The sequence below is a fragment of the Canis lupus genome, chromosome 5, assembly GCF_048164855.1.
Source record: "Canis lupus baileyi chromosome 5, mCanLup2.hap1, whole genome shotgun sequence".
NCBI lineage: Eukaryota > Metazoa > Chordata > Mammalia > Carnivora > Canidae > Canis > Canis lupus.
Genome location: NC_132842.1, coordinates 41,032,941 through 41,049,169, shown reverse-complemented (window position 1 = coordinate 41,049,169; position 16,229 = coordinate 41,032,941). Strand labels below are relative to the sequence as shown.

The 16,229-nt window shown below is 43.8% G+C and overlaps 1 long non-coding RNA gene across 1 annotated transcript; it reads left to right on the top strand.

Moving 5' to 3' along the window:
• The first annotated feature begins 2,216 nt into the window (after positions 1-2,216).
• Positions 2,217-16,206, top strand: LOC140633593 (uncharacterized). Its single transcript, XR_012031176.1, has 2 exons — positions 2,217-4,114; positions 15,916-16,206. It is a non-coding gene; the product is annotated as an uncharacterized lncRNA (long non-coding RNA).
• Positions 16,207-16,229: the final 23 nt, after the last annotated feature.

Below are 16,229 nucleotides of genomic sequence, written 5' to 3'. Positions count from 1 at the left end.
TTGAACCTCCTGATTTTTATTTTGTAGCAACCATTAGAAATACTTAAAATATATTGTAAGTGCTCATCTGTGAACTGGATTTGCCTTGTAGACTCCCCACCTCTAAAATATCCTTAGCAATGGCTATCTCTGAAGAATCATATTTTGGGACAATATCAGAGTATGGTCTTCCACTCTTCTATCTACACAGAGCTTTAGATTTGAGGGTGTGTTTGTTTGGCCACGGCAAGGACCAGTTTACTGGTAGAGGTAAGGGGCAAGGGATCTTTACAATAAGGAGTGAGGGCTCAGGCCTCCCCTGCGAACTAGAAATTCATTCCTCCACCAGGTTCTGGAGGTAGGCCTTGTCCTGGTGGAAGGAAGGGGAGAGTGGGCAGCTGTTGGAAATGTTAGGTCCACAGTGCTCTGTAGAAAGGCTGCGTCCCCTAATAGGGCGGCGTCTAGCAGGGCCCTGAGCCACACGGGAACAACCTTGTGCATCACAAGCCTCTTGATCCATAGCTGGTCCTGGGGCCGTGACTCTCCTACGGAGAAACAGAGGGTGTAGCTTGTAGGAGTGTCCACTTCTTCCGTGATAAAGACGATCAGATCAGGAGAGCGCCCTGGTCAGACATGCTTCCTTTCCTGTTCCTGGAGACCTCGCCGTTGGCCAGTGACCACTACCAGGAAGGAGCTTCTGGCTCAGCGCCCAGTAGCCTCTGGGCCTAGAGCACATGATCCACCCTCCACCAGAAGGCAGCGCCGCACAAGTCTCACGTGGCGGGTCATGCCCCTGTCAAGGGCTTATTAGCTGCCCAGGGCATGTCCCATCCCCTGCTTCTGACCCCACTGGCCGTGGGTCGGTAGAGCAGAAGGCAATTGACTGGAAGACCTGGCGCTCGGGGAGAAGGTAGTAAAAGGCGGAACCTCGAACTTCCACTCTGAGCAGCTGCAGCAGCGACATGAAGGGGGAGACCGAGAAATGTAGGGGCACCACTGCCCCGGCCCCAGGCCCTCGCCCCCCCCCCCCCCCCACGGTGGCACTCACCTTCCTCCCACGCATCCACAGCCACCTCAGGGGGGTTTCGGTAGGTTCCGAGTTTGAGCAGGTAGCAGAGATGCCCAAGCTGGGGTTGGGCAAGAGCTGAGGGGGGGCTCGAGGCCCCCCCCCGACACCTGCGAGCGGGGCCAAGACCATGTCCCTCAGTAACTCCTCCCGGATGTTCTCTGGGTAGCAGACGTACGGCTCTGCCCTCGTGTGGAGGGGGATCCGGCTCAGGAAATTCTCCTGAAACTTGCACACGTCGCGCGCACCTCGGGGCCGGGGGGGTGGGGGTCCTCGCCCCATCCTCGCGGTCTTCCGCTAAGTGCTACCCTCCCTTCCGGTGGAGGGCGGGCCGGAAATTCCCCTTCCGGGTCGGCGGGTCGGCGGGTCGGCGGGTCGGGGTCCGCGTGCGGGCTGCGGGGGCCTCGGCTCAGGTGTGGGAGGCGCGGCGTCGGCGCGCGGGGGAGCTGTGAGAACGCATTTGCAGTGGCCTCGTGCTGAGACGTTCTGGGCCAAAGTGAGTTTGGAGATTAGTTCAGACTAGAACCAGTTCCGGGAGTTTGCCTCGCGTTGGTTTTGTCACCCGTCTCAAGAATCTGCAGTTTGGTGGTTACCCCCTGGGCTCATCCAGATACATCCAGATAATGACAAGGGAGTCCTCTAAATAATGTTTTGGACTAGGGTTTCTGTCGCCTTGAGGTACTTCTGACCACGTTGGACCCTGTGAGTCTCTGGCAGTGGCAACAGCATCTTAAAGATGTCGGGAGAGGACAACCCCATCTCTTCCGGTGCATCTGGAGCTTGCGGGGAAATTCCTAGGGGAATCATCATTCATTGATTGACTCATTCATTCAGCGAAGATGTTTGGAGTCTTTACCATGTGCCTGGACGCTGTTGGGACACGGAAACCTTTGCTGCGGCTGGCGACCTTGAAGACTTTGAATGTGATACTGAGCAAACAGACAATCACAACAGGGTGAAAAGCTGCGTGATGAGGTGCTGTGGGAGACCCCTTGGAAACCAGGAAGCACTTCCCTGAAGACGCGGCACCTGGGCTGAGTGTTGAGGGAGGTGCGGGAGGAGGTAGCCTGGTGAAGAAATGGAGGTGGGAATTCCAGGCTGAGTGGGCTTGAAGGCAGGAGAGGACCTGGGACCTTCTGGGAACAGACTAATGTTTTTTTTTTTTTTTTTTTTTTTTTAAGATTTTATTTATTTATTCATGAGAGACGCAGAGAGAGAGGCACAGACACAGGCAGAGGGAGAAGCAGGCTCCATGCAGGGATCCCGACGTGGGGCTCGATCCTGCGAGTCCGGGATCATGCCCTGAGCCAGAGGCAGAGGCGCTTAACCCCTGAGCCACCCAGGGGTCCCCAGACTAATGCATTCTCTATAGCCTGAGCACGGAGTTGGGGTCAGGACAAGTCAGGCTTCAGGACTGGAGTGTGGGCAGGTACCTCATCATAAGGGTTTGATGAAGTATTCTGGGATGCCTGGGCTCCATCCTAAAAGCAGCTGAGAGTCATATACAGGTTTTAGGCTAGGGAGGTTTTGGGAGCTGTTTTGTATATTTATGTCAACAAATATTTTCATCTAGAGTTTTCATTTTTTATGTTTCCTTGATTTTGTGAACCAAGGGGGAAATGCTGTGTGTTTAAGTGAAAAGGAAAAATGACCTTTTTTTTTTTTTTTTAAAAAAAAAACAAAAACAGAAAGCCTCTAGGGCCACCTAGCTGATTCGGTTACCTGAATTCAGTGACTCTTGATCTCTGGGTCGTGAGTTTGAACCCCACGTTGGGTGCAGAGATGACTTAAAAATAAATGAACTTCAAACAAACAAAATTCTAAGAAATGATGGCTGAGAAATTGTAGTTTCTAAGTTTTAAACCTTCTTGTCCTCTTAGATTTTAGAGATGTTTCTGCAAGTTAATTAAGCCATCAGCTTAGAAGGTTGCTGGTAGATTCCAATCCCGTTTCGAGGGTGTGTATGTCTTGTGTATGGGGAGCTGGTTAAAGGCATCCGTAACAATATGATAATCCTCCCTGAATATCGCTAGGGTTCCAAGTGGCATCATCTCATTCCTGGCGTCTTGGCGTCTCATTCCTGACCCACTAAGGGCCTTGCTTCCCCAGAAAGGTAGGTGAATACTCCTTTAATAGGAAGAGCAGAAACATGTTCAGTTTGGTGAGAACTTGACTTTCCTGTCTCAGAAGGGGAAAGGGAAAAGTCTGTGGTTTTTGGGAGCAGAAAAAGGGAGGGGAGGAGCAGACAAGGGTGACTGATGACGCTGTGAAAGCCACACAATTGCTGTTAAGGTGGTTTTTCACCCCTGGAGCAGGATGATCTCATTTGCTGCTGCACATGCATTCATCTTTGGTTTTCTGGTCTTCCGGCCATGAGGACACCTGTGAATATGCTGAATGTAGTACGTGTGCTCCAGGGAGACTGGGAGGATTTTAGAGACAGACTAAGTGAAATTCAGATTCTACTCTGCACCTTGCTTAGCTGTGACAGCTTGGCATAGCTGATCACCCTACCTGATCTGATTTCAGGATGCTTACCTGGCATGGGCTTTTGTGAGAATTAAATGAGATATTTGTGTATTGCGACTGGCACATAACTGATGTTCCATAAATGTTAATTTCTTTCCCAACCCTGGACTCAAGCTGCCTTTAATTGGTTTCTAAGGGACTAGCCATTTATCTCTTTGACTCTGTCATGCTTCTTTTTTACCAGTAGGGAAACATATTTAGGGTAGCCGAATGACCTGCCTTCCAGTCCTTGTGTTACCACTCACTTTGGACAAGTGGCTCAATACTTTTGACACTTAGGTTCCTTCTCTATAAAATGGGAACAGCAATGCTCAATGTTCCTGTTCCTTCTCTAGTCATTGTGAGGACTCAGTAAAGTAAGGCAGGGTTCTCAGACTTTAGAATGCATCAGAATCATTCATCTAAAGCTTGTTAAAACAGATTGCAGGACTCCGTCCTCAGGGGTTCTGATTCTGGGGTGGGGCCTGAAAATTTGCATTTCAAAATTCCCAGGCCGCACTTGGAGAACAATGCCTGGTACACATTGAACACCAGATGGATGTGAGCTACTGTCATCCATTGTCTTTTGGGACAGGGGTAATATTATAGACACCACAAGCTGGCTGTAATTCCAATTTTAGGGTCCTTATTTTGACAATGTGAAATAATTCCCTAATTTTCAATTTATGTAGAACTGATAAAAGTAGTGAGGAGGGGGGCACCTTGGTGGCTCAGTTTGTTAAGCATCCAACTCTTGATTTTGGCTCAGGTCATGATCTCAGAGTAGTGAGATCGAGCCCTGCATTGGCTCTGTTCAGTGTGGAGTCTGCTTGTCCCTCTCCCTTTGCCCCTCCCCCAAATAAATGAATTAAATAAAATCTTAAGAGGAAGTAGTGGGGAGGAGGAATTTAGTGTTTTAGGGGATAAGAATTTACAAATCATTTCTGCTAAAGGCATCTGTGTGACCCAGACATAGGAAACAGGTATGAGAGGCTGGGACTGGCCAGATCCCATTGACAGTTTTATCAGTCTGGTCCCCTTGAGGCATGAAAGGCTCAAAGAGCAAATTTCTGAAATATTCTCCTATTGCTTTCTGCAAAGTGTTGAGGACGTATTTGGGGGGAAATTGGGGGAAATGGAAGATGACTTCCACATGCAAGAGTCTCCTTTGGTCTTTTATAAAAAGTCTCATCATTCCCAGGGTTTCTAAGTATGTGAAGGAAGGATCTTCCCACTGAGGAAATCATAGGCCTTGACTCTTTTATTTTAGAAGGTGGATGGCAAAGATAAGGGGCATGGTGACACCTCTGCCACTTAATGAGCAGTCTGAATTACAGATCTAAAATTAACAGCTTCTCCTCCTCCCTTCCACCCACCCACCCACCCACCCAATACTTAAACTCTCCTATGTCATTGCTTCTTAGAGCACTCGAGTTGCAAGAAATGCTACCTGGATCTGCAGACCTTTAAAAACAGCCAGGAGTGGGGCTGAGTGTTGCACTAGGGTTCAGAGTCTGGGTTCTGTGTTCAGACAGATGGGGTCCATTTCCTCATTTTGTAGCTTGGTGTGTGACCTCATCAAGTGACCTTCTGAACTATTTTCTTATCTAAATTGAAGGCAGTAACACTACTCATTTCAAAGGGTGCTTGTGAGGGATAATTAGGTAAGCATGTGAGGACTCAGTGAGTGACAGCTGTTGTTGCTGTGGGGGGTACTTCTGAGAGTTCTGGGCTGGCACCAACCCCTGCATGCCCTCCCTGAGCTGTCACTTTTACAGAATTCTCCAGCAATGTTCATGTGGTTTGTGGGGCCTAAATTCTCAACTTTTCTCAATTTGCTTATATTCCCCTGCATGGGGACTGGGGAAAGAAATGGGGACACAGGGACAGTGGAAGGATCTATGAGGAATCCAACCCTGCCCGACCCCAAGAGATTCTTAGCCCCCACAAGGCAGGCGTTAGAGCTTGAAGGATGAGCTGAAGGATTTCATTTCACCTGATGATATGGGATACTCAGCAGCTCAGAGGCCAAGGTGACAATGCAGGTTTGGGGCAAGGGGTGCAATGAGAACCTAAGGGAACCTGAGTCTATTACCAGTCTCATGCGGCAGCATCTTAGGCAGCACAGCAGTGCCTTAACAGAGGCCACAGCATTCATGAGATGACAAGACAATTCCCATAGGAACTTGTGGGTGAGTAGTAGATAGTAGTGAACATCAGGAGATGAGAGAGCAAGAGAGAGAGAGAGAGAGAGAGAGAGAAAAGCCCTAAGGGACTCTTAATGATAGAGAACAAACTAGGGGTTGTTGGAGAGAGGTGGGCCAGGGATGGGCCAGATGGGTGATGGGTATTAAGGAGGGCACTGGGGGTTATATGTAAGTGATGAGTCACCGAATTCTACTGAAACCAATACTACACTACATGTTAACTAACTAGAATTTAAATAAAAACTTGACACCTTAAAAAAAAAAAATATGTGAGGCCACAGGCTAATTATTTAATCATTTGCAAAATGGGTCAAAACTGCTTCCTACCAATAGATAATAAATGTAAAAATGTTTTATAAACTGTCAAGTTCTGTTAAGGGGATTAAGAAACGTGGTTTTGGCTTGGCTGATGATGAGGTCTTCTAGGGCTACTGGCATTCAGTAAGGGGATGGTCTTTTATTCCAAAATGAAGATTACTGAGGGAGTTCAGGCATGGAGCCAGCTGAGGGATGCAGAGGTATTTTGGGATATCCCTGAGTGTTCACTATGTACTCTTGAGGCCAGTTCACAGGACACAAACCCAGTGTCTTACCAGAAGACATCACTGGGCCAAACCTGAGGATGAGACAGGGCCCCCTCCCTCTCTACTCCTAGGGTTGTTTATTGCTGTCTACCTTCCAGGCTGGGAACTTCTAGGCTCTTAGCACAGGGCCTTCTGCACAGTGGGGATTCCGTGAGGGTTCACAGAATGATTCAGTGAGTAAGTGAGTGGGAGGATGTGTTTTCTTTTTTTGGATTATGGTCCTTGACTGTATTCTGCGCATTTACTCTCATTCTTGCACCTCATCACTTTCTAAAATATCTTCAAAGCAATCCACAAACTGGAACACGGAAACAGCAATACTTGGGGCTAAAAAACCAGAAACAGCTGAGAAAGAACAATATCAATCGTTCCTGGCTGAGCCATTTGTACTGTGGGGTCAACTGGGGAAGAAAGGAGACTCAGGAATTGGTTGCTGGTGATGGGATGTTGTAGGGTCAACAGGCAAAATCTTTGGAGAACTGGTCTGTCTTAATACAATACTGTTCTGTAACTTAAAAGAGATGTGAGCTCTAGGGATTTCCAGCCCTGGGAATAATAGCTTTCTCAAGAGAGACAAAGAATTTACAAAATAAATCTGGTGATAGCTCCCCTTGTTATTAGGGTTGAAACAGGTGATCTGTGTGTTTCCTGGAGGCTTCTATGATTCTAAGCCAGGGAACAGCTTAATTTTTTGCTGGGTTCCTTTCTTGCTCCCATAACCTCTTAGGAATGGTGACAACAGAGACATCGATGAGGAGAGTGCCTTTCTTTGAGGGCTTGCTCAGCACTGCCTCATGCTCACTTTGACTCATTTTTCACAACAACCTTGCAAGGTCAGTTATAATCTCCACACCATTTTACAGACAAGGAAACCGAAGTTCAAGGGGTTAAGTGACTTCCCCAAGGTAACATAGTCACCTTCATTTGAACGGTGTTTACATCCTGGTCTGGTAGTTACATCCATGCCCTTCCCCACCCCCTGAACTGCCTCCTTCAAAAACTGTAAGGTGGCCTCTGAAGTATTTTCTAAGCAGTTCAAATAAAGCCCCATCAAAATATAGATTGTGTGTATTTCCTGGACAAGAAATCTTCCCCTCCTCCCAAACCCTTCCCTGCAAGAGCTTTTTCATAAGCTCCTCACCCCACAGGGTCAGCCTGGAGCCTGGGGGAGAAAATGGGACAAGAAAACAATAAAACAAAAGACCCCAAGGCTTGTAACTGATTGTGATTGAAATGTGCTTCCCCAGCTTCACAAAATGTCAGCCTGATTCTTTGTTCTAAAAGTTCTGCTTTCAGAAAGCATCAATTTCCCCTAATAATAAGCCTTTTTATTCTTCATCTAATGATGCAGGCTGGTCTTGAGAATTCTTATGATCTCTATTGCTCATCCAGGATGACAGGCGCACGCACAGTGAATTTCTCACTTCCCTCCTTTTCCTTTTACATCAGACATGATTTCCGCTGAGCACGAGTAGGGGCTCTGAGCAGTGTCATGTCTCCTCCCCTACCCCCCACCCCTGCCACTTTCCTCTACCCCCTCACTCTCACACCGCCATGCACAGCATCATTGGTTCTTCGTGAGTAAGCTCATCTTTCTTCTTTCCCCACCCCTTCAAAGTGACTATTGTGTCAGCTAGTGTGCTGTGGGCTCTTCCCCATGGCAGGGGGGGGGGGGAGTATTTTTGATTGAGTTGAAGTAACATTTATCACACATGGACTGTGTTCCAGGCACACTCTGAGTGTTGGAACAGATGATCTCATTTGCTGCTCCCAACACCCTGATGAGGTGGTTTCTGCTAGTAAACCCTCTATACATGGCAGGAAACAGGCCCAAGGGGATGTCCAAAGACAAAGCTCTCTAAGGGTCTAGATTCCAGAGCCTCTCTTAATCAGTGGGGTACACTGGCTTGGGGTTGTTCCAGAAACTTCTATGTGAAAGTAATACCTGGCTTTTGAAGTTTTTAGCTCAAAGGGCCCGGGAGAATCAAGGTGGACAATAACCTTGGAAGGGTCAAGCCAAGCAGTAACAATAACTGTAGGGTTTACAAAACAGCCACAGACCATTAGAGACTAGGACACAGAACAGAGCACAGGAATGGCAGTGGGAAATGACCTGTTCTTGCATCCACCTGTCACTGCCTACAAGACCTCCTCCCAGTCATCTGCATCATCCCTTCACTCCTCTCTCATGGTGCCCATGCAAAGACTGGTAGTGGGCCCTTTCGGGCAGAAGTTCTCGAAGTTACGGATAGGTCAGTGTCACTTAGGGAGCTGATCTAAAATGCAGATTCTGGAAATTCTGATTCAAGAAGCCTGGCAGAGGGACTCACTGTTTTTTCATTCTTACTAAGCTGATTGGAAGATCCTGATTCAAGAAGCCTCCAAGCCGATATTTAAAGTACTACTGCTCAGATTACAGCATTAAGAAAGGAAGCAAGAAGCCCAATTGTCAGTGGCCTAGCTTTGCCTCCAGCGCTCTCTCATGGACGGCTGGGAGCAAAACTCCTCTCCTGACACCGCCCGTCCCCGACCCCCCCCCCCCCCCCCCCCGCCTTGGTTGTTACTGCTTTTGGTCTTTATCGCTGCTGTTGGGGAGGAGACAGCTGAGCCCCTCTTCATCTGGATCAACTGTGCTTATTGTAGGAGCTCAATAATATTTGTTATTATTTTTTAAATCTTCTTAACTGCAATCAAGATTTTTATCTTCTGGTCTGAGATCTCTTATCCAGGGGGGGTTTCTAATCCTCAAATCCCCACTTAGACCTCCTGAAATGATCAGGATAGAGTTGGGAAGAGATACAGCAGTAAAGATGGCTCCTTGTTGAGGTAGCAACACAACTTAAGTTGCCTCAAAACTTGTTTCCTCTGATTAAATTATGCTGTAAACCTCACCTCTCACAGGAGGCTTCTTTTTTCCTGAGAAGGGGAGTGGCCTCCCTTCCCATCACAGATATGATCTCCTGCCAGGCACTCCCAATTGTTGCACTCATTTTACAGCCAACACATCAGTGTCTCGTTGCCTTTAATCATCATCTGCATCAGGTTAGTAATAAATCTCTGAACAGGTTCTGCAATTAGTTACTTGGTTTTTCTTAGTCCATAGCATGCTTCTAAAACCAAGACTCATCTTATGTCCACATAGGCTAGGCTCTAGGCTCAACTAGCCCAGGAAACAAGTGTCTCAAGAGACTAGCATAGTGCCTGAAACATACAAAGTGTTCATAAATGTTTGTTGATTAACTGGTTGTAATTTTACAAATCCAGAGGATTGGTTTTCTATACTTTTTTTATCCTTCAAATTTTTATTTAAATTTCAGCTATCAAACAGTGCAGTATTGGTTTCAGGAGTAGAATTCAGTGATTCATCAGTTAGATAAAACACCCGGTGCTCAACTCAACAAGCACCCTCCTTAATCCCCATCACCCATCTAGCCCATCCCCACCTACCTCCCTCCATCAACCCTCAGTTTGTTCTCTATCGTTAAGAGTTCCTTATGGATTATTTCCTCTCTCTCTCTCTTTTTTCTCCTTTGCCCATATGTTCATCTGTTTTGGTTCTTATGTTCCACATATGAGTGAAATCATATGGTATTTGTCTTTCTCTGACGTATTTAACTTAACATAATGTACTCTAGCTCCTTCCACGTTGATTCAAATGGCAAGATTTCATTCTTTTTGATGGCTGAGTAGTATTCATTGTGTATGTATGTGTGTGTGTGTGTACTCCACATCCTTTTTTTTTTTGCAGTTTTAGCCATTTTTATTTTTTATATTATGTTTTAGTAAGTTATCTCATATAGAATTGTTATTTTTTTTGTATTTTTTAATTGGAGTTCGATTTGCCAACATACAGCATAACACCCAGTGCTCATCCTGTCAAGTGCCCCCCTCAGTGCCTCTCACCCAGTCATCCCATCCCCCTGCCCACCTTCCTTTCCACCACCTCTTGTTTGTTCCCCAGAGTTAGGAGTAAATCTCATGTTTTGTCACCCTCACTGATATTTCCCATTCATTTTCTCTCCTTTCCCCTTTTTCCCTTTCACTATTTTTCATATTCTGCAAATGAATGAGACCATATAATGTTTGTCCTTCTCCGATTGACTTACTTCACTCAGCATAATACCTTCCAGTTCCATCCATGTTGAAGCAAATGGTATTTGTTGTTTCTAATGGCTGAATAATATTCCATTGTATCATAGACCACATCTTCTTTATCCATTCATCTTTCAAGGGACACTGAGGCTCCTTCCATAGTTTGGCTATTGTGGACATTGCTGCTATGAACATTGGGGTATGGGTGTCCAGCCGTTTCACTGCATCTGTATCTTTGGGGTAAATCCCCAACAGTGTAATTGCTGGGTCATAGGGCAGATCTATTTTTAACTCTTTGAGGAACTTCCACAAGGTTTTCCAGAGTGGCTGCACCAGTTCACATTCCCACCAACAGTGCAAGAGGGTTCCCCTTTCTCCACATCCTCTCCAACATTTGTTGTCTCCTGTCTTGTTAATTTTCACCATTCTCACTGGTGTGAAGTGGTATCTCATTGTGGTTTTGATTTGTATTTCCCTGGTGGCAGGTGATGCAGAGCATTTTCTCATGTGCGTGTTGGCCATGTCTATGTCTTCCTCTGTGAGATTTCTCTTCATGTCTTTTGCGCATTTCATGATTGGATTTTTGGTTTCCTTGCTGTTGAGTTTAATAAGTTCTTTATAGATCTTGGATACTAGCCCTTTATCTGATATGTCACTTGCAAATATCTTCTCCCATTCTGTAGGTTGTCTTTGAGTTTTGTTGACTGTTTCTTTTGCTGTGCAGAAGCTTTTTATCTTGATGAATTCCCAATAGTTCATTTTTGCTTTTGTTTCCCTTGCCTTCATAGATGTATCTTGCAAAAAGTTGCTGTGGCCAAGTTCAAAAAGGGTGTTGCCTGTGTTCTCCTCTAGGATTTTGATGGATTCTTGTCTCACATTTAGATCTTTCATCCATTTTGAGTTTATCTTTGTGTATGGTGCAAGAGAGTGGTCTAGTTTCATTCTTCTGCATGTGACTGTCCTATTTTCCCAGCACCATTTATTGAAGAGACTGTCCTTTTCCCAGTGGATAGTCTTTCCTGCTTTGTCGAATATTAGTTGACCATAGAGTTGAGGGTCCACTTCTGGATTCTCTCTTCTGTTCCCTTGATCTATGTGTCTGTTTTTGTGCCAGTACCACACTGTCTTGATGATCACAGCTTTGTAGTATAACTTGAAATCTGGCATTGTGATGCCCCGGCTCTGGTTTTCTTTTTCAATATTCCCCTGGCTATTCGGGGTCTTTTCTGATTTCACACAAATCTTAAGATGATTTGTTCCAACTCTCTGAAGAAAGTCCATGCTATTTTGATAGGGATTGCATTAAATGTGTGAATTTCCCTAGGTAGCGTTGACATTTTCACGATATTAATTCTTCCAACCCATGAGCATGGAATATTTTTCCATCTCTTTGTGTCTTCCTCAATTTCTTTCAGAAGTGTTCTGTAGTTTTTAGGATAGGATACAGTTGTATCCTTTCCCTCTTTGGTTAGGTTTATTCCTAGGTATCTTATGCTTTTGGCTGCAATTGTAAATGGGAGATTGATTCCTTAATTTCTCTTTCTTCAGTCTGATTGTTAGTGTATAGAAATGCCACTGATTTCTGGGCATTGATTTTGTATCCTGCCACGCTACCAAATTGCTGTATGAGTTCTAGCAATCTTGTGGTGGAGTCTTTTGGGTTTTCTATGTACAGTATCATGTCATATGCGAAGAGAGAGAGTTTGGCTTCTTCTTTGCCAATCTGAATGCCTTTTATTTCTTTTTGTTGCCTGATTGCTGAGGCTAGGACTTCCAGTACTTTGTTGAATATCAGTGGTGAGAGTGGACATCCCTGTCGTGTTCCTGATCTTAGAGGAAAGGCTCCCAGTGTTTCCCCATTGAGAATGATATTTGCTGTGGGCTTTTCGTAGATGGCTTTTAAGAGATTGAGGAATGTTCCCTCTATCCCTACACTCTGAAGAGTTTTGATCAGGAATGGATGCTGTATTTTGTCAAATGTTTTCTCTGCATCTATTGAGAGGATCATATGATTCTTGTTTTTTCTCTTGTTGATATGATCTATCACTTTGATTGCTTTACGAGTGTTGAACCAGCCTTGCAAGCTGGGGATAAATCCTACTTGGTCATGATGAATTATCCTCTTAATGTACTGTTGGATCTGATTGACTAGTATCTTGAGAATTTTTGCATCTGTGTTTATCAGGGATATTGGTCTATAATTCTCCTTTTTATTGGGGTCTTTGTCTGGTTTTGGAGTTAAGGTGATGCTGGCCTCATAGAATGAGTCTGGAAGTATTCCATCCCTGTCCATCTTTTGGAACAACTTTAGTAGAATAGGTATTGTTCCTTCCTTAAACGTTTGATAGCATTCCCCTGGGAAGCCATCTGACCCTGGACTTTTGTGTCTTGGGAGGTTTTTGATGACTGCTTCAATTTACTCCCTGGTTATTGGCCTGTTCAGGTTTTCTGTTTCTTCCTGTTCCAGTTTTGGTAGTTTGTGGTTTTCCAGAAATGCGTCCGTTTCTTCTAGATTGCCTAATTTATTGGTGTATAACTGCTCATAATCTGTTTTTAAAATAGTTTGTATTTCCTTGGTATTGGTTGTGATCTCTCCCTTTTCATTTGTGATTTTATTAATTTGAGTCTTTTTTCTGTTTAATAAGGTCTGAAAATATGCAGGGGACAATCACAATCTTTTGGTATTGGTTGAAACTTGATTTGTGACCCAGTATGTGGTCTATTCTGGAGAAAGTTCCATGTGCATTTGAGAAGAATGTGTAGTCAGTTGGGATCAGATGCAAAGTTCTGCATATATCTATGAAATCCATCTGGTCCAGTGTATCATTTAAAGCTCTTGTTTCTTTGGAGATGTTGTGCTTAGAATATCTGTCATTTGCAGAAAGTGCCGTGTTGAAATCTCCCAGTATTAGTGTATTATTATCTAAGTGTGTCTCTACTTTGGTTATTAATTGATATACTTGGCAGCTCCCACATTAGGGGCATAAATATTCATGATTGTTAAGTCCTCTTGTTGGAGAGACCCTTTAAGTATGATATAGTGTCCCTCTTCATCTCTTACTACAGTCTTTGGGATAAACTTTAATTCATCTGATATGAGGATTGCTACCCCAGCTTTCTTTTGAGGACCATTTGAATGGTAAATGGTTCTCCAACCTTTCATTTGCAGGTTGTAGGTGTCTTTAGGTCTAAAATGAATCTCTTGTAGACAGCAAATAGATGGGTCTTGCTTTTTTATCCAGTCTGAAATCCTGGTCTTTTGATGGGATCATTTGGCCCATTCACGTTCAGAGTTATTATTGAAAGATATGAATTTAGTGTCAATGTAATACCTATTCCGTCCCTGTTTTTGTGGATTATTTCTTTGGGCTTTCTCTTTCTTTTACAGGGTCTCCCTTAATATTTCTTGCAGAGCTGCTTTGGTGATCACACATTCTTTCAGTTTCTGCCTATCTTGGAAGCTCTTTATCTCTCCTTCTATTCTGAATGAGAGCCTTGCTGGATAAAGTATTCTTGGCTGCATGTTCTTCTCATTTAGGACCCTGAATATATCCTGCCAGCCCTTTCTGGCCTGCCAGTTCTCTGTGGAGAGGTCTGTTATTAATCTAATATTTCTCCCTATATAACTTAGGGATTTCTTGTCTCTTGCTGCTTTATGGATTTTCTCTTTATCTTTGGAATTTGCAAATTTTACTATTAAATGTCCAGGTGTTGAACGGTTTTTATTGATTTGTGGGTTGGGGGGACTCTCTATCTCCTGGATCTGAATGTCTGTTTCCCTCCCCAAATTAGGGAAGTTCTCAGCTATGATTTGTTCAAATATGCTTTCTGGCCCTCTGGCCCTCTTGGCACACTCTGGAACCTCAATTATACAAAAATTTTCCTTCTGAGGCTGTCATTTATTTCCCTTAACCTTTCCTCATGGTCTTTTAATTGTTTTTTTCTCTTTTTTCCTCAGCTTCCTTCCTTGCCATCAACTTGTCTTCTATGTTGCTCACTCTTTCTTCTACCTCATTAGCCCTCATCATTAGTACCTCCAGTTTGGATTGCATCTCATTTAATTGATTTTTAATTTTGACCTGATCTAAATTCTGCAGTCATGAAGTCTTCCTTTATGCTTTTTTCCATAACCACCAGTAGCTTTATAATTGTGCTTCTGAATTGGCCTTCTGACATTCAATTGTAATCCAAATTCTGTAACTCTGTGGCAGAGAGTACTGTTTCTGATTCTTTCTTTTGTGGTAAGTTCTTCTTTCTAGTCATTTTGCTCAGTGCAGAGTGGCTGTATGAGTGGGCTGTGTCAAGAATGTCAACCACAACCTAAGTAAATTTCACCCTAGATGATTCTTCCAAGGTCAGAGACCAGAAATTGAAAACAAAGATCAGAACAAAATAAAACAAAAGGACCACTAAAGTGAAAAACAAATTTTAAAACAAAGTAGTAAAAAATAAAAGGCCAAGAATCCCAAAGAAGAAGAGAAAAAGAAGGATAAGATAAAAAGGAGGGGATGGTGGTGGTGATGAAGTTGTAGTAGAGGGAGAATGTAGTCTACATGAGGGGTTCTAGAGGGTGATCCTCTTGTTTCTGAGTATATTAAGTTCTGTATGATAGAAATGCTCAGTCCCAAATTCATATAAACCAGAAATACTTGTAGAAGGCCCCAACATTGACCACCAAAACATAAATAAGATAAAAGAGGAGGGCAGAATGGGAATGAGGGATCTCACAGAATGAACCAGCATAATATACCACTTGATTCTGGGTGCATGCTGGTCACGTTTTAGAAGGTATTAAATTCTTCCATTGTAGAATAAAATGAGGCAGAGAAAACAAAAAACACAAAACAAAACAAAAAATATCTTGTTTATCTCCCCAAAATTAAGTTGGGTATGTTGAAGGGAATGTAGAAGTACTTCACATCTTTTTTATCCATTCCTCAGTCGATGGACATCTGGCCTCTTTCCATAGTTTGGCTATTGTAGATAGTGGTGCTATAAATGTCAGGGTGCACCCCTTCAAACCTGTATTTTTGTATCCTTTGGGTAAATACCTAGTAGTGTAATTGCTGGATTTTAGGGTAGTTCTAGTTTTAACTTTTTGAGGAATTGCCATACTGTTTTCCAGAGTGGCTGCACCAGTTTGCATTTCCACACAGGTCTTTTTCTTTTTCTTTTTCTTTTTCTTTTTCTTTTTCTTTTTTTTTTCCTTTTTCTTTGCTGCTGTCCCCAGATGAGTCTGTGGGGCTGGATAGGTGTAAGTCCAAATAAAATGTCATTCTTCTCAGACAAAAATGGGAAAATTTAGGACGTTGTTTTAGTTTTTTCATAACACTAAATTTATTTAGTGTAAAAATAATGCCTATTCTGAGCCTGTGTTCTTCCTAATTTGGGGGTATTAAGATTACCTTTATTTTGTGAGGTGCCAAGTGATAGATGTGACTATATTGACTAAACTGATTCCCACTCCATTCTTTTGCAGAGGCTCCTATGTCCCTTGTCTACATGACTGAAGCTGAGTAGGTGACTTGCCTCAGTGACTCCAGAAGTAGCCTGCCTGAGCCCCTACATCCCTCTTATTTATCAGGACTTTTCATGACAAACCAGAGAAGCTGATTCTAGCTTTTGCTAGCTTGAGGTAGTTCCTCAAATATAGAAAGACTATTTAAAAGGTCTACTTGCAGGATGCTATCCTGGGTTGGATCCTGGAAAAGAAAAAGAGTACTGGTGGAAAAACTGGCAAAATTCTAATAAAGTTTGTTGTTTAAGTTAATGGCAGGCTACTCATATTAATGT